The sequence below is a fragment of the Ornithorhynchus anatinus genome, chromosome 4 (assembly GCF_004115215.2).
Source record: "Ornithorhynchus anatinus isolate Pmale09 chromosome 4, mOrnAna1.pri.v4, whole genome shotgun sequence".
Taxonomy (NCBI): domain Eukaryota; kingdom Metazoa; phylum Chordata; class Mammalia; order Monotremata; family Ornithorhynchidae; genus Ornithorhynchus; species Ornithorhynchus anatinus.
In genome coordinates this window covers 52,399,676-52,423,136 of record NC_041731.1, presented here as the reverse complement: position 1 = coordinate 52,423,136, position 23,461 = coordinate 52,399,676, and the positions used below count along the sequence as shown (strand labels likewise).

General features: G+C 42.7%; 1 non-coding gene across 1 annotated transcript; it reads left to right on the top strand.

Annotated features, from left to right (window-relative positions):
• Window positions 1-13,444: 13,444 nt before the first annotated feature.
• Window positions 13,445-13,582, top strand: LOC114811622. The gene has a single exon (XR_003759318.1). It is a non-coding gene; the product is annotated as a small nucleolar RNA SNORA7 (small nucleolar RNA).
• The last annotated feature ends 9,879 nt before the right edge of the window (window positions 13,583-23,461 follow it).

Here is a 23,461-nt window from a genome sequence, read left to right as displayed (position 1 = left end):
TGAGGAGGAAAAAGTGAGTTTAATAAATAGCATTTTACTTAGATGTAAAATAATAGAATATTCTATCTCCCTTTTTTCTAAACATAATGACCTAGAAAAAAAAGAATCTTTAAATCCATCCTCTATTAAGAGCTTTAATCCATTCCAGCTAGAATGACACTTTAGAAATCTTCAATAACTTTCCTAAGGCAATTCACTCTGAAATCTACTAAATCACTATTTGCTCTGCTAAAGATAAATAGAAATCTTTCTATGACAATTTAATATAATGCGCTGTTCATCTCCGTATTTTGTCTAGCAGACAAAATGTGAGGAACTTATTCACCTACTAAAAATTTGGTAAATAAAATATTCTGATGACAATTTTATGTTCTACTTTGTTCATCTTTGTCGGGAAGAAAAATATGAGAAACTATCAATTCCCTGTGTACCCATAGAAAAGATATGGTTGTTGACAATATAGATAGAAATATGATTCATCTAAAAGTAGCAGAAGTACAGTTGGTTCATCTGTAATGCCTGTTTTCACTACTCTTTTTAGGTAAATCAATTAATCATATTTATTGAGTGCTTACTATGTGCGGAGCACTGTACCAAGCATTTGGGAGAGTACAATACTCTGGCAGAGACGTTACCTGCCCATAACAAGCTTAGACTCCAGAGGGAGAGACAGACATTGATATGAATAAGTAATCTATAATATAAAATTAAAAGATTTGTACATTAGCCCCATCCCCAACCCATGGCACTAATATCAAATGTCCAAAGGTCACAGATTGAAGTGCATAGGCGATGCAGAAGGCAGAGTGAGTGGGGACAAGAGGGCTTAATTAGGGCTTCTTGGAGGAGATGCAACTTTAATGCTTTGAAGGTGAAGTTAGTGATGGTCTGGCATATATTATATGGAGGGGGAGGGAATTTCAGGCTGGGGGAGGATGTAGGAAAATAGACGAGAATTCTTTAAATACACTTTTTTACCCCCAATTGTGGAATTAGGGACTATTTTTACAATTTCACAACTCTGGTTAGAATGTGAAGTGATAGTCATGTGTGGTGTGGATCAAGGTGGACTTATAACCTGAGATTTCTTAAATCAGTGAAACTGTACTAAGCATTTGAAAGGGAACAACAGAATTATTGCTCTCAAGGAGCTTACAATTCAGCAGGAAAGAAAAATAATAATAATAATAATGTTGGTATTTGTTAAGCGCTTACTATGTGCAGAGCACTGTTCTAAGCGCTGGGGTAGATACAGGGTAATCAGGTTGTCCCACATGGGGCTCACAGTTAATCCCCATTTTACAGATGAGGTAACTGAAGCACAGAGAAGTTAAGTGACTTGCCCACAGTCACACAGCTGACAAGTGGCAGAGCCGGGAGTCGAACTCATGACCTCTGACTCCGAAGCCCAGGCTCTTTTCCACTGAGCCACGCTGCTTCCCTGTAAATACTGCTGCTGCTGTAAATACTAAATTACAGGTAGAGGAAGCAACAAGGGATAAAGATTTGCATGTATTCTTGTGTGTACATATCCCAGTGTACACCGTCAGGCATGAAATCCCTAAAATCTCCCCTGGTCCTCTCCAGTCTCTCCCTGCTCCTGCTCCTTCTTCAACTCTCCCATCTTTCCCACCAGTAGTTCAAGGAGAGACCTCCTGCCGCCTCTCAAAATCCAGCCCTTTCACCTGCATTTCTGACCACATCCTGTTGTTCCTTATCAAAGTGCTTGCCTCCTCCCTTCTTCTGTCTCTGACCATCAACCTCAGTTGTTCCCTCTATAATGGCTTCTTCCTCTTTGCTTTCTAATATGCTCTTGTGTCCTTTATTCTTTTTTTTAAAAAAACCCTCCCTTGGCCCCATGCCTCCCTTCAGTCATCACTCCATCTCCCTCCTACCATTATTCTCCAATCTCCTTGAGTGAGTTGTCTACAGATGCTGTCTCCACGTCCTCTTCCCCGATTCTCTCCTTGATCCCCACCAGTTTGGCTTCCGCTACCTTCACTCCACAGAAATTGCCCTCTCAAAGGTCACCAGTGTTCTCCTTCTAGCCATATCTAATGACCTGTGCTCCATCCTAATCATCTTCGACTTAGCTGTCTTTGACACTGTTCACCACCCCCTTTTCCTGGAAACATTATCCAACATTAGCTTCCATCTACATCTCCACTTCAAGTCCCTGTACATCCCTACTTCTAGTTACCGGTCACTTTAGTTCCTTAAGTTTCTCCAGCAATGTCCTCAGAGTGCACACATATGTGTGCACACGCACTTAAGCTTTTAATGGATTAGGCAATGTTTACAATTGATTGTGCCACTAAATGTAATGAATTAGCTATTTAAATTAATTACTGTCTCCCCTTCTAGACTATAAGGTCAATATGGTCGGGGAATGTGTCTGCAAACTCTGTTGTATTCTACTCCCCCAAGCACTTCCTACAGTGCCCTGCATATAGTAAGGACTCAGTAAATGCCATTGATGATGATGATCTTTGTCATTTTAGTTATCTCTTTTCAGTTCAGCAACTGCATCAACCCATAATGTCTGAGTCCTTTGCACACAATGGGCACTTGTTTAGTGTCAGTGATGATGATGATACTCATGTGAGTGGGCGTTCACTCTAGACTCAATTGTAACATGCACAATAGGAAAATACTGGCAAGATAAAATTGAAGCCTAATTTTTTTTATTTGAAGAGTGAATTAATTTCAGTGAAGAAAATAATCTTGTGTTTTTTGAAGATTTTTTAGATGCCCAGAAAGTACCTTAAAGATTGCCTTTGGAGGCACTGTCAAAAGAAAATGATGTTCAAAGCCTAGATTGCAGCATTCCTGCTCTACTCCCAAACAAGCTGCATGATTTGTGTGCATACACACATACACACACACGTATATTTGTGTGTATATAATATGTGTGTCTATATATACGTGTGCACACATATATATGTACATAAACACACATACGCACACATATATCTATGTCACATATTTTGGACTTATATATTTAAACAAGTTATTTTACTTTTGTACTTTTTTATGGTATGCATCATTATGATAATTAGCCATTTTCATATTGGTTATTGTTTCTTGTCAAACAGTCAATGTAATCTACAAGCAGTGTTTTTAGGGAGAAATCACTATCTGTATTGATGGCCTGATAGTCTCAGTGCAAAATGTAGATAAAAATGCAACATAAGAAGATCCAATACCTGAAAGCACTCAGTCATCCATTTTATTCTTCATAAACATAGGAATTCATTTAAAATTTGAACATTTTACAGGAATGTTCGAAGTAATAGATTATCGCATTTCTAGCTGAAAAGGGAACAAATTGTTCATTGAAGAGCTAAAAAAAGTCATTTAGGACTTCATTTTAGCACATTTAAAATAAAATACAGCCATGGCATTCCTGCACATTATTATCTGCTGACTCAAAATGAATCTGCTGTAGTAGAAGTAAGCATTTAGCATTCCAAAATTGCAGTCTAAATAATTCCTCTAGTAAGCTAAATATATTGGCTTCAATAACCTCAGTTGGATTTCAACAAGCCCTTCAGTATTGACCGTCAGTGCTCTTAGATTGTCAAAGAACAGATGAAATGGCAATGATTGAAAATCCAGCATCACAATCATATGTGGGTGTGAGAGAGATTTCTATTGTGGTTAATCACCATTAGAAATATTTACCAATAGATAAATCAATTAAGGAGTTATATAATTTAAAATCTATATCCTATAACAACTGGCACATCACCCCTTCAGTTAAGCATATAGAAAAACCTAGGATAATCACATTAGATTTCTAATATATTCAGGTTTCACCTGGTTCTAATATTTCTTTTGATATCAAGACATGCTGATGTCCTCAATTCTTTTCTTGAATAACTTGATGAAATAGAGAGGCAAATAAAAGAATAAAATAAAGGAAGGCTTTACTAGGCCTTTTTGGCCCACCAAAAGCTGAGGGAAGTTATAAGTGACATTTTGGATTGTTCCAACTTTATCTGTAAATACTAATATCAGGACAAAGGTATATGGGGACAATTTTTAAAATAACTTGGAGACTAATAGCATATATATGATATGGCATGTAATACCAGTTTTATAGCACAATAGCACATTCCTGCAAAAGCTAAATTCTCTCACAAAATGTGGAAACTAAGAAGAGAATTTGACCCACTAAGGAATAAATCAGAAAACATTAGAGAATGCTAGATCTGCAATCTCTTAAGAAACCAGAACTAAATAGAGAAAGGAGTTGTGCCAGAAAAACATTTTATAGCAATTATTAATATGGGGTGGACAGAGAAAGGAAAGGAAACATGCAATGTATCTGGAAATAGAAATTTGGGATATTCTTGAAGGGTTTCTTACCTATCCTATAAAGAGTATACTATAAAATATACTATACTATTCTATACTATGAGAATATATTATAAAAGTGCTATAGAAACTCATGAGCCATTTATCCTCTCTTAAATTCCACTCCTATTTCATAGTTGTGGAGAGAATATTATGGATCTTAAGGAGGGGAATGATTAGATTTGATTTATCAGGAGAAATATTCAGGTCAGGACCAGATATGACATGTTCATCTGATTGACAGGATTGATAAATACCATCAATCTAATGAGTAAGAGATTGCCCAGAATGTGCAGGAAGATGGGGAGCCAGGGGAAGATTTGTGTATCTGTCTTCCCCCATTAAAGCGGAAGTTCCTTGTGGGCAGGGAGTACATCTTGTACTTCAGCATTTTTCAAAGCACTGGGAAACAGTGCACTCCACCCAATAAACACTCAAAAAATATCTTTATTACTACTACCACAGGTGTGACATAATTAGAATGATGAATAGAAAACAACTATTTTTTATTGAGACCAGAAAGACTGATTGTGGCAATAGTTGTCCTATTTAAGTGCTTACTACATGCCAAACACTGTACTAAATGTTGGGGAGATATAAGATAATCAAGTTGGACACAGTTCTTATCCCACACGGGGTTCAGAGTCTAAGGATGTGCAAAAGGATGTGCCCATCTCATCTTAAAATTTACTTTCTCCACCTATACCACCGACCCCCATCCCTATGCAACATATCAACCCTTCCCTTCTTTCCTCCTTAGTCACAATCTTACCTTATCAATCCTTCCCTTCTTTCCTACCTAGCCACAATCTTAAAAGATCATGTTCCAATGGTTCCTTCCCCATGGCTTCCTAACACTCCCATGTATAATAATGGTGGTATTTGTTAAGCGCTTACTATGTTCTAATGTTCACTATGTTCTACTATGTTCACTGTTCTAAGCCCTGGGGGGGATACAAGGTGATCAGGTTGTCCCATGTGGGGCTCACAGTTTTTAATCCCCATTTTACAGATGAGGTAACTGAGGCACAGAGAAGTTAAGTGACTTGTCCAAAGTCACACAGCTGGCAAGCGGCAGAGCCAGGATTAGAACCCATGACCTCTGACTTCCAAACCCAGGCTCCTTCCACTGAGCCGCGCTGCTTCTCTAGTAATAATGATGGTATTTGTTAAGTGCTTACTACATGCAAAGCACTGTTCTAAGCGCTGGGGTGACACAAGGTCATCGGGTTGTCCCACGTGGGGCTCACAGTCTTAATTCCTATTTTAAGATGAGGGAACTGAGGCACGGAGAAGTTAAGCAACTTGCCCAAAGTCACACAGCTGACAAGTGGTGGAGGCTGAATTAGAATCCATCACCTCTGACTCCCAAGCCCGGGCTCTTTCCACTGAGTCACGCTGTTTCTCCCAGCTCAGTATATACCCATGTATACCCCGGCTCAGTCACACTTCCCACAGCCCCAGGACTCCCTCCAGTTATCACTCCATCTCGCGACTACCATTCCAAATTCCTTGAGCTAATTGTCTACTCCCGCTGACTCTACTTCCTCTGTTCCAATTCTCCTCTAGGCTTCCTCCAATCTGGCTTCCTCCCCTTCACTCCATGGGAACTACCTTCTCTAACTTTATGAATGACCTACTTCTTGCCATGTCCAGTGTCCTCTACTTCATGCTAACACTCCATAACCTCTCTGCTATTTTCAATACTGTAGAGCACCCCCTTCATCCTGAAACACTATTTAACCTGGGCTTCCTTGACACTGTCCTCTTTTGGTTCTCCTCTTCTCTCTCTCTGGCTGTTCCTTCTAAGTCTCTTTCATAGGCTCTGCCTCTGAATCACACAGTCTAACGGTGGGAGCCCTTCAAGGCTCAGTTCTTGATCCCCTTCCATTTTTCCACCTACACCCATTCCCTCGAGAACTTATTTGTTCCTATGAAACCATAGCTGCAAACTACCATCTCTACATTGATGATTCCTAAATCTCTCTCTCCAGTCCTGATCTCTCTCCTTCTTTAATAATAATAATTATAATAATGTATTTGTTAAGCGCTTAATATGTGCAAGCACTGTTTTAAGCACTGGTGGGGATACAAGGTGTTCAGGTTGTCCCACATGGGGCTCACAGTCTCAATCCCCATTTTACAGATGAGGTAACTGAGGTGCAGAGAAGTTGACTTGTCCAAAGTCACACAGTTGACAAGTGGCAGAACTGGGATTAGAACCCATGACCTCTGACTCCTAAGCCCATGCTCTTTCCACTGAGCCATGCATTTCCTCCTGCTTTCAGGACATCTCTAACTTGGATTTCCCACACTTCTCAAACTTTACATGCCCAAAACAGAACTCCTCATCTTTCTTGCCAAATTCTTATCTCACCAGGTCTTTCCCATCCTACCTCCTCTCTCGTTCAATCCGCGTATTCGGTCTGTCACCAAATCCTGTCCTTTCTACCTTCACAATATCTCTAAAATCCACCTTTTCCATTCCATCCAAACTGCTTCCACTCTGATTTGAGTACTTACCCTATTAACTTGACTACTGCATCAGCCTCCTTCCTGATATCTCTGCCTGTTGTCTTTCCCCACTCCAGTTCTTTTTTTATTCTCTGCTCAATCATTTAAATAAAAGAACAGTCTGTGCACTGTTCAAGAGACTCCAATGGTTACCCATACACCTCAGTATCAAATAGAAACGCCTTATCATCAGCTTTAAAGCACTTAATCAGCTTGCCCCCACTTATCTTATCTCACTGATTTCCTACTTCAACCCAGTCTAAATACTTCACTCCCCTAATGTCAACATATTCACTGAAACCCGATCTCACCTATCTTGCTTCCAGCCCCTTGCCCAAATCCTCTCTCTGTCTTGGAACTCCATCCTCCTTCATATATGACATACCACCACTCTCCCCACCTCCAAAGCCTTTTTTTTTGTATTAAGTGCTTACTATGTGCCAATCGAGCACTATACTAAGCACCGAGGTCAATACAAGGTAATCAGGTTGGAGGCAGTCTCTGTCCTCCATAGGGCTCAGTCTTAATATTCATTTTAGAAATAAAGTAACTGATGCACGGAGAAGTTTAAGTGATTTTCCAAAGGTCACAGAGCAGACAAGTGGTAGAGCAAGATTAGGCCCCAGGTCCTCTGACTCTCAGGTCTGTGATCTTTGCACTAGGCCATGCTGCTTCTGTATTAAAATCACATCTCCAAGAGGCTTTCCCAATTAAGCCCTCTTCCCTACTCACTCTTCCTTCTGAATTACTTATGTATTTGGATCTGTACCCTTTAAGCACTTGATAGTCACCCCCACCCTTATCCCCACAGCACTTATGTACAAATCTGTAATTAATTTAATGTTTGTCTTCTTCTCTAGACTGTAAGCTCCTAGAGGAGAGGGAACATGTCTACCAACTCTGTTGTATTTTTCTCTCCCAAAGGCTTAGTACAGTGCTCTGCAATCATTCAGTCATACTTATTGAGTGTTTACTTATATGTAGGACACTGTACTAAGCACTTGGGAGAGTACGATACGATAATATAACAAATATTCCCTGCCCACAACAATCTTACAGTCTAGAGGGGAAGACAGATATTAATATAAATCAAATTATGGTTGTGAGCTCATTATGGGCAGGGATTGTCACTCTTTATTGCTGTATTGTACTTTCTCAAATACTTAGTACAGCGCTCTATACACAGTAAGTACTCAATAAATATGACTGAATGAATGAGAAAGTGCTGTGGGGCTGGGCAAGGCAGAAGGGAGTGGGAAAAGAGGAAATGAAGGCTGAGGGAAGGTCTATTGGAGGAGAAGTGCTTTCAGTAAGTCTTTGAAGGTGGGGAGAGAAATTGTCTGTAGGATATGAAAAGGGAGGGTGTTTCAGGCTAGAGGCAAGAGGTGGGCAAGAGGTCAGCAGTGAGACAGGAGATGAAAATACAGTGACTAGCTTGGTATTAGATGAGTGAAGTGTGAGGGCTTGGTTGTAGTAGGAGAGTAATGAGGTGAGGTAGGAGTGGGCAAGATGACTGAATGCTTTAAAGCTGATGATGAGGAGTTTCTGTTTGATGAGGAGGTGGATGGACAACTACTGGAGGTTCTTGAGGAGTGGGCAAACATGGACTGAATGTTTTTGTAGAAAAATGTTCTGGGCAGCAGAGTGAAGTATGGTCTGGAGGGGAGAGAGATAGGCAAGGAGATCAGCAAGGAGCTGATACAGTAATCAAGGATTAAAGTGGCAGCAGTTTGGATTCCCAGTAAGTGATCATAAATAAAATTGATTGATTGTGGATAGAAACATCAGTGAGAGAGAAAACTATTCTCTACTGATTCACAGAACAGTCATTTTAGGATTTTTTTTGGCCAGATGGGAGTGTATTGAGCGGAAGGTCAGTTACTCTGGAAGCTGTCCGATGGGGAGTTCTATCACAATTTATCATTATTCTCCACACTCTGAGACCCCATTGCTGAGGTTATTACTGCCGGGGGGTGGGGGTGGGGGTTAGAAGGGGGGCTCTATTCTCCCCCAGTGGAGAAGGAGAAAAATCTCCTTGACCACTTCAAAAACATCTTCTCCACTTGCATTCCGACTCTGCCTCAGGCACTGGACTGTTTGCGGAGCTCCCAAGGAATGAGGTCCCTGCTCCAACAGCATAGGGAATGGCCCTTAGGAAATCATGAATGGAGTCCACAATCTGTTCCTAGTAATTTCCCTGGTGGCTCCTTACTCCCTCGCACTTTGCCCCAGGGAATAGCCCCTTTGGTGTCTACATGAGGAGAGTACCCACATTTTCATTGGCCACCCAGATTTATAGTAGCTTCCCTCCCATTTCGGTATTATTCAAGCAGCAACATGGCTTAGTGGAAAGAACATGGGCTTGGGAGTAAGAAGTAATAGGTTCTAATCCCAGCTCTGCAACTTGTCAGCTGTGTGACTTTGGACAGGTCACAGGTCACTTAACTTCTCTGTGCCTCATTTACCTCATCTGTAAAAGGGGGATTAAAACTGTGAGCCGCACGTAAGACAATGTGATTACCTTGTATTCATTCCATAGTGTTTATTGAGCGCTTACTATGTGCAGAGCACTATACTAAGTGCTTGGAATGTGCAATTTGACAACATATAGAGACAATCCCTGCCCAATAACAGGCTCACAGTTTAAACTTGTGTCTACCCCAGTCCTTAGAACAGTGTCTGGCACATAGTAAGAAGCAGCTTGGGAAGCAGTGTGGCTCAGTGGAAAGAGCCTGGGCTTCGGAGTCAGGGGTCATGGGTTTGACTCCCGGCTCTGCCACTTGTCAGTTGTGACTGAGGGGCAAGTCGCTTAACTTCTCTGTGCTTCAGTTACCTCATCTTTAAAATGGGGATTAACTCTGAGCCTTACGTGGGACAACCTGATTATCCTGTATCTACCCCAGCGCTTAGAACAGTGCTCTGCACATAGTAAGTGCTTAACAAATACCAACATTATTAGTAAGAGCTTAACAAATACTATCATTATTATTCAATGTTTTCTGGGTATTATACTAAGCATGGATAACTACATGTGAGTGTGGGGAAAAGACCAGTATCCAAACTAGATTCTTTGCTTCATTAAGTTAATATCTTCTCTGGCCTTTCAGTATTGACTTCTGTTCCCATCTCACACTATTGCTTGTTCTTTCCTCTTGGGATGATTTAAGAGTTAGTTTAAGATGTTAGTTTCTCTCAGAAATGACTGTCCAGGCAGCAGCATCTCATATTGGATTCAGTGACCTCATCTGTCTCACCTTCACATCCCTGCTATTCAAGGTTCATTATCTGATCAGTAAACACAATGCCAGATTAATGGATTTTATTAACTTTTTAGTATGACCAGCAATAATATTGATCTCTATCGCATGTTGTCTTCCAGGGTCACATTTATTCCATCTGACAGCATTTTCCCTACATAGATTTTACTTGGAAAGAGCTGGGTTTTTTTTGTTTGTTTTTTCTCCTTTGGAAAATATGAACAAATTCAAGTTCTTAATGAGAACCATAAATAAAAAGGACTTGGAAGTGGTGAGTTAGGTTAGATAATCAGCCATCTATTTTTCACATAAATTTGTGGTCAGAAATTGCATACTGCAGCTTCTCCCACACCAAAAGCTGATAAAAAAATTTAATGGGACATTCATGAGATCATAAAGCAGGTCGCTTAATGCACTCTGGAGATTTATTTTGAACTGTTAAGAGGAATTTTCAAAATGGAGCATTATTTCAATAAGAAATATGTAAAATATATATAATAATAACGATGGAATTTATTAAGCATGTACTAGGTGTAAAGCACTGTTCTAAGTGCTGGGGTAGATACAAGGTAATCAGGGTGTCCCACGTGGAGCTCACAGTCTTAATTCCCATTTTACAGATGAGGTACTGAGGCACAGAGAAGTTAAATAACTTGCCCAAGGTCACGCTGCTGACAAGTGGTGGAGCCAGGATTAGAACCCAAATTCTCTGACTCAGAAGCCCATGCTTTTTCCACTTATAATATATAAATAGAGAAATCCTGCAGAGTATAGCGTAGTATAAAAGAGGCGAGGATGGGTATATTAGCCATTTGCATTTTGTTAAAGTGAGACCCACCCCAAACAATGATAGCTTCCAGATGAACTTCTTTGATCATATTCCAAAGGTTGAAAGCATTGAGTTAGAGGGCATTTTCAACTCACTTTCTCCAGTTGGAAACCTCCAGATAGGATCTAATTGGTGGACACATATGCTAGTCTGTTGAGTTGCTGCTTCCTCTGATTGGTTACCCCATATGGGATGTAATTGGCAGTGACTCCAACATTTGCCGGGATTTCACGTTTCTTAAAAAAAAAAAAAGTCTTAGAATTCCTGAAGGAAACAAAGCTAGTTTTTTTGGGGTTTTTAAATGTGCACAAGGAACACTTTTCAGTCCAACTGGGCCCAGGTGAGGGATGGTTGGGAGGGAAATGAGATGTGGTGAGATAAGATGGGATATTGTGGGACCAGATGGGAGAACAGGGGAAAGGGGGAGATGGTTGGGGTATAGTGAGATGCAGAGGAAGATGAAGGGTTTGTGGCAAGATGCAGGGGAATGCGGAGGGGATTGAGGGGATGTGGGAGGAAGGTTCGACCCTAACCCTGCTTGCTTCCTTCACTCACTTCCCTCTTTTGCTCCATCTTCACTAGTGCAGATGAAGTGGTTGCCTATCAACCTCCGCTCCAAACAAAAACTCCTCACTCTAGGCTTCAAGGGTCTACATCACCTTGCCCCTTCCTACCTCTCCTCCCTTCTCTCTTTCTACCGCCCACCCCGCATGCTCCGCTCCTCTGCCACCCACCTCCTCACTGTCCCTCGGTCTCGCCTATCCCGCCGTCGACCCCTGGGCCACGTCTTCCCGCGGTCCTGGAACGCCCTCCCTCCTCACCTCCTCCAACCTGATTCTCTTCCCCTCTTCAAAACCCTACTTAAAACTCACCTCCTCCAAGAGGCCTTCCCAGACTGAGCTCCTCTTCTCCCTCTACTCCCTCTACCACCCCCTTCACCTCTCCGCAGCTTAACCCTCTTTTCCCCCCATTTCCCTCTGCTCCTCCCCTGCTCCCTTCCCATCCCCTCAGCACTGTACTCGTCCGCTCAACTGTATATATTTTCATTACCCTATTTATTTTGTTAATGAAATGAACATCGCCTTGATTCTATTTAGTTGCCATTGTTTTTACGAGATGTTCTTCCCCTTGACTCTATTTATTGCCATTGTTCTTGTCTGTCCGTCTCCCCTGATTAGACTGTAAACCCGTCAAACGGCAGGGACTGTCTCTATCTGTTGCTGACTTGTTCATTCCAAGTGCTTAGTACAGTGTTCTGCACATAGTAAGCGCTCAATAAATACTATTGAATAAATGAATGAAAACGACACTTAAAGGACTTGGGAATGCATTCATTAGATGTTCTATGCTGGCTTCATGGTCTTGTCCATGAACTTATTTTGGACCCCAAACTTGTGTATTTAAATGGATAGTTTTAAAATCAGAGGGAAAGAATCCAACAGAGAGGGAATGGCTGAAGAAAGTGAGAGAGGGAAGAAGAGTGGGCCCATGGGCCCTTAGAAGGTGAGAAAACGGTAGGGTTAGAGAGAGGCACAGATAGGACAGATTTTAAAAGCACATGGAAGAGTAAAATACAACACTCCTCCAATGCCTCAAGAACCTCCAGTGGTTGCCCATCCACCTCTGCATCAAACAGAAATTCCTCACTATTGACTTTAAATCCTTCAGTCACCTTGGCCTTCCTATCTCAACTCTCTGATCTCCTACTACAACCCAGCCCACACACTTTACTCCGCTAATGCCCACCTACTCACTATACCTCAATCTCATCTAGCTCACCACTGACCCCTCACCCACATCCTGCTTCTACTTCAGGAAGGAGTTAAAGGCATGGACTACTTGATGCAGAAAAATAGGCATGGAAATCTGAGGGAGAAACATTGTCCACAAGAGAGGGCAGAGTTATAGTAGGTGAGGATTAATTTAAAGTGACCCAATGTAGATTGGTCATTGGCTTTCCTCTAACAAATATTCTGTAGCAGGAAAGAAAGAAGTGTACTGTGAAGGTGATCCAGACTGAGTGTTGGTGGGGAGACAACAATGGAGGAAAAGAGGGTGAAGGAGTGGAGTTTAGCATAGTGGGCAATGTTGAGAGCATGAATTGTGTACAAGGGAAGGGTGGTTGTATAGGGAGTGATGTTCCTGAGATGAGTGGAGCTGGCCTTGAGATTAGATATTTCTGTGGCAGACAGTGTGAGAGGGCAGTTTTGCAGGGAAGGTTGGTGTGGAGAAAGGAGATTAGTTGGCTGTAGTTGGAGAGTGGGTTTCAGAGTCGGTGAGAAAGAAATGTACAGTGAACTGAGTTCCAGTGTGTGCTCAAGTTGGAGTTGGAAGTCTGCAGAACTGAGGTGTTCTCAAGATGAAGCAAGCAGAAGAGGTGGGGGAGGATCATGAGGAACAAGAGGTCGGGGAGGATCATGAGGGAACATCCACATTGATATTAAAGGCCTCAGGAAGGAAAAAAACAAAAGCATAAAAGTTCTCTCCCCCCTCAGGGTCGCACCTGGAGAGTTTCCAGTACTCTACCAGTTTCAACTACGGGACGGAGAATCAAGCAGAGGCCTACCCATTCCATTCCTAGCTTGGGCAGTGGCTAGTGAGTGGAAGGCAGTCTGCTACAAGTCAAAATTCACCTGTGCTGGGCAGCAGCTGTATGAGAGAGAGTTGAGAGCAGTGACTCAAGTTTACTGCGTGGAAGGAGGCAAAGGCAAACCACTTTAGTGTTTTTACCAAGAATTCTATGGATACATTACCAGAAGGATTGCAGATGGAGGTGGGGCGTTCTGGGAGAGATGTGTCCGCTGAGTCGCTATTTATTGGAAAAGACCCAACAACATAAAACAAGACAAAGTTCTCTCAGAGAAGTAGAGGTGGGGACAAGGGGTGGTAGATGACTGGAGCTAGTAATTCTAATGGATGGGAGAAGCAGATGATGTGGACTTCAGAAGTAAATGAGGTGAGGGATGGAGTGGGTGGACTGAGGCGAAAGTACATAAGGGGCAATGAGCAGGGGGACTCCTCTCCCTTTACTCATAAGTCAGGGAGAGTGGGAGAAGGTGAGGCCTCCTCACAAGAGAGTGGCAGGGGAGATGATACCTCCTAGAATGAGTCAGATCTCCGCAATGGTGAGGATGAGCAGTGACTGGTTTAGGGAGAGGTCAAGGACAAAGGGTGATTTACCTAAAATGGAACTTTGCCCACAATGGTACTTTGCTCAAAGAGATCACTTTTTGGCAGGAATTTGGGGTGGGAGACTAGCACAAGGGATGGGTATGACTTGGATAGATGGGAGCTGACCGAGGGCATTGCTGAGCATGATGGTTTGGGGCAGTGGAGAGAGAGGGAGTCAGGAATGTGGTGAGCAGAGGGTGAGGTGGAGGAGGTCACGTCACGGTGGTGTCCCCCATCCAGAGTGACCAGAGTTTAAAGTCCATGGTTCTGAGTAACCATAGAAACTTCTGGGCCAAAAACATCAGTGATGGTATTAATAATAATAATGTTGGTATTTAAGTGCTTACTATGTGCTGAGCACTGTTCTAAGCGCTGGGGTAGATACAAGGTAATCAGGTTGTCCCACGTGAGGCTCACAGTTAATCCCCATTTTACAGATGAGGTAAGTGAGGCACAGAGAAGTGAAGTGACTTGCCCACAGTCACACAGCTGACAAGTGGCAGAGCCAGGATTTGAACTCATGACCTCTGACTCCCAAGCCCGTGCTCTTTTCACTGAGCCACGCTACTTCTCGACATTTCTTCCACATGTCAAGACTTGTAACAGGTCCTTCCTCAGGACCACTATATATCTCTACTTCCATAAAGTCATCAGGTAATCTTGTTCATTCAATCATATTTGTTGAGTGCTTAGTGTGGGCAGAGCACTGTACTAAGTGCTTGGGAAGTACAATTCAACAACAGAGAGAATCCCGGCCCACAAAGGACTCACAGTCTAGAAGGGGGAGACAGATATCAAAACAAGTAAACAGGCATCAGTAGCATCATTACAAATAAGAATTATAGATACACATTATTAATAAAAAAAACTCTCATCAATTTATCACATTGGCATATATATTATTGTCCTTATATCCCATCTCTAGCAAATGATTTGACCATAGAAAAATTCTCCCAACCAGGTGAATCTCCCAAATGAGGTGGTTCCATTTTTTTTAATGGAATTTAAGAGCTTATTATATGCCTGGCACTGTATTAAGCATGGGGGTTGATATGAGCTAATTAAGTTAGGCAGAGTCCATGTCCCACATGGGGCTCACAGTCTTAATTCCCATTTTAAAGATAAGGTAACTGAGACATAGAGAAGTGAAGGTCAAAGAGCAGATGAGTGGTAGAGCTGGGATAAGAAGCAGAAGAATTAGAATTAGAAGAGAAGCAGCATAGTTCAGTGGAAAGAGCCCAGGCTTGGGAGGCAGAGGTCATGGGTTCAAATTCCGGTTCTGCCACTTAGCTATGTGACTGTGGGCAAGTCACTTCACTTCTCTGTGCCTCAGTTACCTCATCTGGAAAATGGGGATAGAGACTGTGAGCCTCACGTGGGACAACCTGATAACCTTGTATCCTCTCCAGCGCTTAGAACAGTGCTCTGCACATAGTAAGCACTTAACAAATACCATTATAATTAGAACCCAGGTCTTCCTGACTCCCAGGCCAATACTCTATTCCCTAGGCCTTGCTCTGCTTCTCTACTGGATAAATCCTAAATCATGATTTAAATGTATCATTTGACTTCTAAGCGTTTACTTTATTCAAAGCACTCTTTAAGTGTGGGAGAATGGTATCAAGGCTTTGAGTCAGGTGGTATTCCTAACTCGCAGGGAGCTCACCTTCTAAAAGTTCAGGAGAGGCAGTAAATGCTATTTCTCGAGTGCTTCCTTTGTGCAGTGTACTCTAAGTGTTTGCGGGAGTTCAGTATAGTTGGTAAACATGACTCCTGGCCTCAAGGAGCTTCCAGTCCACACTGAGAAAGGACCAGTCAAATTCAGTTATAAAAGCAAACAACATCAAAAAAAAGTCAATTCAACTATGATGAGAAAAACAGCTGTAGTGCTCTTGGGAAAGACTAGTCCTCAAGATCCTCACCATTCATAATAAGTCTATTCTTGATACCAATGGCCTCAATGTTTCTAACATTCTAAGGGTTTGGAAATCATGCTTCTGGCACCCCTGCTCTAGTGCAGTGGGTCTCTTCCTTACCAGTGAAGACCAGAGGGGAAATATTTTTCTACAATTTCAGTCACTGTTCTGTTGTCCCTAGAGCCCAGTCTCACAAGCAGATAAATTTTAAAAATCCAAAGATGCTAAATAATACTTTGAAAGCCAATGTCATGTGCTTAATTTCTATTCTAAATTACCACAGTTCAGTATAAGTGAAGTCATTTAATGACACACAGCAATAGAAAACAGTTCTCCTTTCTGTTTTACCCATTAGCCAGTGCACTAACTGCTACTGGGAAATACCAGGCGCTGAACTCAGACTTTGCCTAATAGGTAAAGAACTTTTCAATCTGTATTATTTTCCCAGGTTTTGATCAGGCCTAATACTCAAGTAGGAGCATTCTTTGTTTTAAACAGTGATGTGGAGAGCACTTCACGTTATGTTGGAGCAGAAGCTCAGAGAGCAAAAAAGCAAATAACTTTTTCCCCCCTTCAAGTTATTATGACAAGCTGCTGTTACTCTCATATTAAACCACCAAAAGCTGTTGTCAAAAGAGCCCACACATATGGTGTTTGTAAGTTTAGTTTACTTCATGTGATTTTATATTTCTCCAGACTTCCTGAAACTCACATACTCTTCCTTTTCAATTACTGAAGATAATTTAATAATGCACTCTTTATAAACAAAGAACTATTCATTGTTTGGAAGTCAAAGAACCATTTTGGCATCCATAGAGGATGACTGAGGTCCTAGTTAGATTTTTAAAACATGGTCTGTAGGTTCTGTGGTAGGATTCAAGGCCATTTCAGAGGAGAAACTACATCGCTATAATTTTTTGTCAAGACTAAATGAAATAAGCAGCATTAAGTTAATATACATAGCAAAATTATAACAATTTAGAATGTGTTTGACCTCAGATCCTACTTAATATCAGTACCAGATTTGTGTCAAATCTGTTTCTTGAACATAGAATGGTGGAAATATTGGCATAATATAATACTACATGCAATTAAATTATTTCTTAGACATTACTGGACCTCAATCTCAACTACTTCTTGTATGTGCCGGAACTCCAAGACTGAGAAAATGGCCTTTTTTGTGGCTTGAAGACCTCTGCGTGGCAACACGACTGATTTATCTCATTTATGGCAATCATTAGACTTAAGAGCTGCCCACAGAACTTTAACCAATATAGACTATAGTGAAGATAGATGGGACCAAACAACATCAGCAATGTGAACCCTCTACCACCTCCCTCCCCAACCCTCTCTATTCCTTACCTAGATTGTAAGCATGCTGTGGGCAGGGAATGTGTCTGCTATATTGTTTGTTGTATTGTACTTTCTCAAGTGCTTAGTACAGTGCTCTGAACACAGTAAGCCCTCAATTAATTTGTTTATTTGATCATATTTATTGAGTGCTTATTGTGTGCAGAACACTCTACTAAGTCCTTGGGAGAGTACAATACAACAATAAACAGAAGCATTCCCTGCCCACAACAAGCTTATAGTCTAGAGTGGGGGACAGTCAATAGATTGACTGGACCCCATGGTTTGTGACTGGGGTGACTATTGGTCTGACCCGTGAAGAGCCTGACATCCTGCTGCTCCTGTCATCTGTAGCATCATCTTTGTCTCTCATGATTTTGTCTCATCTTTCCTCATGTTTCTGTTCCTACCACCTGTCCTACCTTATTTTTAGATCCTGAGTTGCTTGGGTGCTAGCAATCAAGTCTCTCTCTCATCTCTGTCTCATTGGAGTACTTTCTTCCCCAGAGCTTGGCACACAATAGGCATTTAATAAATACTATTACTACTAAAAAGCTGCTCTGCATCAGGAAACAGGAATGTTTTCATTCAATCAATCAGTGGTATTTAAGAGCTTATGTGCACAGCACTGTATTAAGTGCTTGGGAGAGCATACAATGCAACAGAATTAGCAGACACTTTCCCTTCACTCCACAGTGAGCCCAGTCTCTATGGTCACCAATGATGTCCTTCTTGCCATCTGTTCTCCATCTATACTCATGCCCTTGGTGAACTCATTCACTCCCACGGCTTCAACTATCATCTCTACGCAGATGACACCCAAATCTTCATCTCCTCCCCTGTTCTCTCCTCCTCCCTCCAGGCTCGTATCTCCTTAATAATAATAATAATAATGTTGGTATTTGTTAAGCGCTTACTATGTGCCGAGCACTGTTCTAAGCGCTGGAGTAGACACAGGGGAATCAGGATGTCCCACGTGGGGCTCACAGTCTTAATCCCCATTTTACAGATGAGGTAACTGAGGCACAGAGAAGTTAAGTGACTTGCCCATGGTCACACAGCTGAAAAGTGGCAGAGCTGGGATTCAAACTCATGACCTCTGACTCCAAAGCCCGTGCTCTTTCCACTGAGCCACGCTGCTTCTCCTTCTGCCTCCAGGATGTCTCCACCTGGATGTCTGCCCGCCACCTAAAATTCAACATGTCTAAAACTGAGCTCCTTATCTTCCCTCCCAAACCCTGTCTTCTCCCTGACTTCCCCCTCACTGTGGATGGCACTACCATCCTTCCTTTGACTCCCACAACCTTGGTGTCGTCCTTGACTCAGCTCTCTCATTCACCCCACACATCCAATCAGTAACCAACACCTGCCAGTCTCACCTTCACAATATCACCAAGATCCGTCCTTCCCTCTCCTTCCAAACTGTTATCGTGCTGGTACAAGCACTCATAATACCTTGACTGAATTATTGTGTCAGCCTCCTCTCGGATCTCCCTTCCTCCTGTCTGTCCCCACTCCAGTCTCTTATTTATTCTGCTGCCCGGATCATCTTCCTTCGGAAACGCTCTGGGCATGTCACTACCCTCCTCAAAAACTTGCAGTGGTTGTCTATCAACCTTCGCATGAAACAAAAACTCCTCACTCTTGGCTTCAAAGTTCTCCATCATCTTGCCGCCTCCTACCTCACCTCCCTTCTCTTTCTACTGCCCACCCTGTACACTCCGCTCCTCTGCCGCTCATCTCCTCACTGTCCCCTGTTCATGCCTATCCTGCTGTCGACCCCTGGCCCACGTCCTACCGCTGTGCTGTAATGCCCTCCCTCCTCATATCTGCCAAACTAATTCTCTTCCCCTCTTCAAAGCCCTACTGAGAGCTCGCCTCCTCTGGGAGGCCTTCCAAGACTGAGCCCCCCCCCCCCCACCTTCCCCTCTGCTCCCCTTCCCCTCCCCTTTCCCTTTACTCTTCCCCCATCCCCTCCCCTCCGCACTGTGTTCAATTGTATGCCTTATTTATTACCCTATTTATTTTGTTAATGAGGTGCATATCTCCTTGATTCTGTTTATCTTGATGATGTCTTGTTTTTGTTTTGTTCTGTTTTGCTTTGCTGTCTCCCCCATTGAGACTATGAGCCCGTAATTGGGGAGGGGATTGTCTCTATCTGTTGCCAAATTGTACATTCCAAGTGCTTAGTACAGTGCGCTGCCCATAGTAGCATGGCTCAGTGGAAAGAGCCCAGATTTGGGAGTCAGAGGTCGTGGGTTCTAATCCCAGCTCCGCCACTTGTCTGCTGTGTGACCTTTGGCAAGTCACTTAACTTCTCTGTGCCTCAGTTACCTCATCTGTTAAAATGGGGATTAAAAAATGCGAAGCCCCACTTGGGACAATCTGATTATCCTGTGACTACCCCAGCGCTTAGAACAGTGCTCTGCACATCGAAAGTGCTTTACAAATACCATAATTATTATTATAGTAAGTGCTCAATAAATACTATTGAATGAATGAATGAAGTAACCAAATCTAAAATAGCTCTACTCCATCCTGATCCTCCTTGATCTCTCAGCTGGTTGTGACACTGCGATCCACTCCCTTCTCCTCACAACCTCACAAAGACATAGACTTTCAAATTGATATTAACCTGGTTCTTCCCCTACCTGTGGCCTCTCCTTAATTCTCTGTCTCATGTTCTGCCTGTCATCCTCTTACTGTAGTTGGCCCTCAAGTTTCTCTTCTGGGTATGCATGCCCATCTACTCTTTTCACTCCACACGCACTCTATTGTACTTCCCTGGTTTCACTACTATCTTGGTGTGAATGATTCCCAAATCTAACTCTCTAGCCCTGATCTCTCATCTAATTTACAATCTAAAATCATGAACTGGGAGGGGAGCAAGTGAGTTACGTTCAGTAAGAAAAGATGGTGTTGAGAGTATTAATTTGGTTATTAAGGGAAGACATTTTAGGGTACAGAGACTAAATGGGGCATGATGACTTGAGAAAATTGGATGGGGTTAAAAGATCAGAGGTAGCTGTGGGGGAACACAACAGATTGGTGGGGAGGAGGGGGTGTGTGGAAGAGAAGGCTGGTGAGGAGATTGTGGTCAGATAGAGGGATTTCAGAGGTGGTGAGATTAGAGATTGTACAGTGACTAGAGATGATATTAAATATGGGTCCAAGTTGGTGGTGCGAGAGGTGGGGTGGAGAAGGAGGTAGGTGGAGTTGAGGAGTGATACGAAGTGGGTAGTGGAAGGGTCATTAGGAACATCTATGTGGATATTGAAGTCCCCAAGGATCAAATGTAGGTATGGACAAAGAAGGAATTTGAGAAAGGGATCAAAATGGTTCAGAAAGTTGGAGTTGGGGCCTGGGGGTGGTAGATAACCACGACTAGTATCTTGAGTGTGTGCTAGATGTAGATGATATTGGCTTCAAAGGAAGGGAAAGAGATGGATGGAAGAGGTGGAATGGCACTGGGGAACGAGAAGGAAGCTGACTCCTCTCCATCTCCCAGTGCATCTTGGGGTGTGGGAGAAGATTAGAGAGAGAGACGAGAGATCGTGTCTCTTCCCCTCTTCAAAACCCTACTTACAGCTCACCTCCTCCAAGAGGCCTTCCCAGACTGAGCTCCCCTTCTCCCTCTACTCCCTCTACCTCCCCCCTTCACTTCTCCACAGCTAAACCCTCTTTTCCCCCCATTTCCCTCTGCTCTTCCCCCTCTCCATTCCCATCCCTTCAGCACTATACTTATCTGCTCAACTGTATATATTTTCATTACCCTATTTTTTGTTAATGAAATGTACATTGCCTTAATTCTATTTATTTGCTATTGTTTTAATGAGATGTTCATTCCCTTGATTCTATTTATTGCTATTGTTCTTTTCTGTCCGTCTCCCCCGATTAGACTGTAAGCCCGTCAAAGGGCAGGGACTGTCTCTATCTGTTACCGATCTGTACATTCCAAACTCTTAGTACAGTGCTCTGCACATAGTAAGCGCTCAATAAATACTATTGAATGAATGAATGAATCTGGGGAGAGCCAGGTTGCAGTAATGGTGAGGAGGAGCAGTAACTGGGTTAGGAACAGGTCAAGATTGAAAGGAAGCTTTCCTGTAATAGAGTGGGGGTTCCACAGGCTGCATTTGACTGAGGTTGTGGAGGGAGGAAGGGCAGGAGGGGATGGATGGGAATGAGCTGACAGAGGGCCAAAGTGATGGGAGGTGGTTGAGGGGTGGCTCTGGGACAGGATAATAGGGAAGGGGATGGTGGAGGGGTGGCACAAGGAGTGGGGAGGGATTGGATGGAGGGTGAGGGGTGCTGGGAAGGGAGATCAGGGATGGGCTGATTGGAGGGAGTGGATTGAGGGGATATGGTGAGGTCAGAGAAATGTAATGATTATAGGTGAGTTTGTCAGCTGCAATAATTGCTTAATTCAGTAGTTCCGTGACTAAATTGATGAATTATATGTAGGTCCTTGACAGTGAAGAGGTGAATGTTTAGGAGTAAACAGAGGGCTGGGTTGATGTTGATATTTAAGAATTCTAGTACTTGTTGCCAGGATGTCAGACGGCCACACCTGTTCTGTGTTCTCCACTGTGGATTCAAGCCAGGCTACAGGGAGAGGGAAGATGAAGGAATGGCAGCTACTCGACTTCAGCAGTTCATGAGCAAAATATCTGTATCCTGGCAGGTGGATGGTAGGGAATGGTTCTGATATTTAGTGACCTGGGCCACCTGAGGCAGGTCTGTGGAGAGATCTCAATGTCCTCAGGCATCTCTCTGTCCCAGGGGATATTTGATGGTCAAAGCCAGTTGAGGCAGGTCAGCAGAGAGATCTCAGTGTCCTCGGGCAGGCAGTGTTTAATGGCCCAAGCCAGCTGAGGCAGCTCAGCAGGGAGAAATCTCATTGACCTTAGGTAGGTCTCTGTGTGGGAGATGTTTAATGGACCAGGCTGGCTGAGGCAGCTTGGCAGGGAAAGGTCTCAGTGTCCTGGGGTAGGTCTCTGTCCCAGATGGTGTTCAATGGTCCGGGAAGACTGAGGCAGCAAAGGTTGTAAAGCAATTCAGAAGTTTGATGCCATATTGCCCACCCAAATTCATTTTAGATTGTAGTTTATGTTGATTTTTGTTTGGCAAAAATCCCAATCTTTTTAATGGGAATCCTTTTCCTCCTAACATGAAGTAATTGATAGAATAAATTCATCCCTCTAAATCTACTGAACCACAGCCATTAGATTTCTCACATATTTGTGAGGATTTTGGACAGTATACATACATACCGGAATCCCAAATAATAAATGCAGTGAAGAACTGATTCTGTTCAATGAGAAGCAGCATTGCCTAGTGGATAGAGCATGGGCCTGGGAGTCAGAAGGACCTGGGTTCTGATCCCAGCTTCGCCAATTGTCTGCTGTATGACCTTGGGCAAATCATTCAACTGCTCTGAACCTGTTACCTAATCTGTAAATGAAGATTAAGACTGTGAGTCCCTTGTGGGACATGGACTGTGTCCAACCTGATTAGCTTGTATTTACTGTATTTTGTACAGTGTCTGGCACACAGTGTTTAAAAAATATCAAAAATATGGCGTGGTGGATATGGAAAGCTGTTGAACTAGTACTCTACCTATGTCTACAGAGTTCGGCTGGAGGCCTTCATCCTGACCTACTAGAAAAGCTATGCAATAGAAAAGAAGGGGATCCACAGAAAGGAGTAAATGGGAAGAGTGGTAGTAGCATTTATTAAGCAATTACCACGGGCAGAGCACTGTACCTACTGCTGGAAGAGAATACACTGTTGAGAATTAGACATTGTTCCTGTCTCCAGGGGGTGGGGAGTGAGAGGGCTCACAATCTAAGGGTGTGTTTGAACACAATTCAAACCGTAAGAATGTATCCCAAAATTTGTCATGAGCCTGGATTACATTTTGAATTTATCATCAGATGAAAATCAGAAAAGTTTTATACTTCTTTCATCCCAACACCACCCAGAGTTCTGCTATGTGTTCTTTGCATTTTGATTATCATTCAATGTTCAAGGACAATTTAATTGCAGTTCCCAATTTAGGTACA